This window comes from Staurois parvus, unplaced genomic scaffold (assembly GCF_062004578.1).
Source record: "Staurois parvus isolate SC_StPar_1 unplaced genomic scaffold, SC_StPar_1.0 ptg000682l, whole genome shotgun sequence".
Taxonomy (NCBI): domain Eukaryota; kingdom Metazoa; phylum Chordata; class Amphibia; order Anura; family Ranidae; genus Staurois; species Staurois parvus.
In genome coordinates, this window is record NW_028318478.1 from 5688355 (window position 1) to 5691106 (window position 2752).

The 2752-nt window shown below is 41.2% G+C and overlaps 1 long non-coding RNA gene across 1 annotated transcript; it reads right to left on the reverse strand.

Annotated features, from left to right (window-relative positions):
- Window positions 1-1313: 1313 nt before the first annotated feature.
- On the reverse strand, window positions 1314-2026 carry LOC149447561 (uncharacterized). The gene is made up of 3 exons (XR_016305851.1): window positions 1841-2026; window positions 1652-1747; window positions 1314-1538 (listed from the first exon to the last, which is right to left on the reverse strand). It is a non-coding gene; the product is annotated as an uncharacterized LOC149447561 (long non-coding RNA).
- Window positions 2027-2752: the final 726 nt, after the last annotated feature.

A 2752-nucleotide genomic window follows, 5' to 3' on the forward strand; every position in this document is an offset into this window, starting at 1 on the left:
TATGTATGACTTTTTACATTGTTGCTGTTATTGTTCCCTCTATAATTGGCTATATGTGGGGTATTTAATAAGGAGAAAAGTCTAAAAAAAAAAAAAGAGTGTTCCCCCTGCAGGTTAATGCCGTGATGTACTAGTACTCACTGTATATTAGCACATAATGACAGACTTATCTTTTAAATGAAGCTCTCTAGCTGAGTGCTGTTACCGCCGCCATCTTTACCCTGTCTTCCATTCGGGTCTGTGTGCTCCGGCCATTTGAATGGTCTGGGCCAAGATGAAATCACTCCTGCATATGCGCATGGGAGTCACAGTTACAGCACAGAGCTCTGCTTTGATGGCAAACTCAGTGTGACCTGAATACAGAGTGCAAGGTGCATGAATCAGTGATGTCCAGGGGCGGACTGACCATTTGTGCACTTGGGCACTGCCCGAGGGCCCAGAGTCAGTAGGGGGCCCCATGAAATGCCCCTGGTACCTTTTATAGGGTTTTTTGGGTGTGCTTTGAGTGTGGGCAAATACACAGGGGCCCATGATCCCCTATTGCCCGGGGGCTCCATGAGTTGTCAGTCCGCCCCTGGTGATGTCACTTATCTGTAGGTACAAGTGTCAAATTAAACTTTACTACCACTTTAATTGTATCTTATGATGAAAGAAGCTTACTTTTTAGGTGATCAATGTGTAAAGTGCAGAATGCAAAATGTATTTTTATGGCACCTAGTACGTTTATTCATTGCATAGCTGCTTCTGTTGTGTCCTATGCAGTCCAGAAATTTGGCATAGGTATTAAACACTTGGGTTTATTTAATATGACCATATGGTCCTAATTTAAGGGTGAAATTAATTTGCAAACTTTTATTTGAAATTGATTATTATTTTTAAGAGTATTTTAGCTGTACAATTATGGCATTTTTTTCTATACATAAAAAAGATGAGCAAAAACATTCTGATGCAGGTTTATTTATTATTTCAGGCACTTATATAGCGCTGTCTATTTACGCAGCGCTTTACACATATTGTACATTCACATCAGTCCCTAACCCTCAAGGGGCGTACAATCTAAGGTCACAACAATAAAACACAAACAGGCCACCCAGAATGACACGTATAGCTGGTGTCATTGACTTATCTCCGACTCACTTGTATAAGTGTGGATCCATAAACCCAAAAGGTACATACTAAGCAAAATGGTAGTGTGACAAGAACACCCCTACCTGGAAAAAGAAGGTTACTAGGTGATCCACGCGGAGTAATATAAATTCAAAAATATTCCAAACAATACTTTATTTGGTCACATAGATCATAAGGAGGTTAAACATGAGCACGGTGTACATATGAAAAAATAAATAAAATCATGTTAAAAAGCACTAGGCGTCTTCAGTTTCGGGTCATCTTAGCAAATAGAGTACCATAAGGCAGAGTTATATAGTGGTGATGTAGTTATCCTGGGTTTCCATGGGTTTTCATCTAGTATTCAAATGAACCATGTATTCAGCAGATGTGTTCCCAATATATGTCAGGTATCTCCTGGTATGAAACAGCTGGAACACAGAAATACATAGTATATATATAGAAGTATGAAAACCAAAAAACCAAAACACATCCAAAATTCACCAGACCTCCCTCTACAGTAGTCAATGGATACTACTATTACCTTCTCAATAGTGAAATTAACAGGCCAACTTCTCAAATGTAGGGACTTCCTGGATAGCCACCCCAAGTGAAACAGGGTCCACAGTACCAAATGATTCTGAGGATATATATAGAAAAATAATGATACATATAAAAATCGTGGGCATCAGGTCACCCTGAAAACAGGACACACATAAAGTGGGTATATTACCATAAATGAAGATCAAGAAGACTTCTGTCGACTTGAAATAAGATCAGGTCCTTGATGCTTTTCCAAGATACATGTGGGGGTGGGAAGCCAGGTAGTCACAATACATGGATTCCAAACACATAAACTGTGTATATAGCGTATAGCAGGCTATGCAGGCCTGAGTTTTTAGACCCAATATAGGGTTTCCAAAAATTACTCAAAATGAGAAGATTATTGCTCCATATACTATGTGTATAGCATGTAACAGGCTATACAGGCCTGAGTATTTATACCCAATAAAGGGTTTCCAAAAATTACTCAAAATGAGAGGGCTATTGCGGTTTCATGAGGATATGGCTATGTCACAGCACAAACCCTGGATAGGATAGCGTATATATATATATATGTAGATCGTTCCTCAAAAGAGGATTTACAAAGAATTCCCCGAGTACACAGGGTAATTTAGGCCCATATAGCATGCCCTTTTAATACCATAAATGCTCTATAGATCTCAACAGCCGTAATCTGAAATAACTTGCCACCGGTGGAAGATAATTTCCCTGAAAGATTGCCGTTTGCGATAGTAGCCTTATGGTAGTTTTCAGAGGGTCAAGGGCCTTCCTAGCAGAGAGCTGTGACACCGCCGTTCCTTCCCGCCTCGTGGGCGCCGCACCCAGTGAAGACGCCGAGCGTAGTGACGTCAATACGTTAACAGTACAATCTAAGGTCCCTAACTCACATTCATACGTACACATACTAGGGCCAATTTAGACAGGAGCCAATTAACCTACCCGCATGTCTTTGGAGTGTGGGAGGAAACCGGAGTACCTGGAGGAAACCCACGCAGGCACAGGGAGAACATGCAAACTCCAGGCAGGTGGTGCCATGGCTGGGATTCGAACCAACGACCCTAGTACTGCCTGGCGGAAGTGC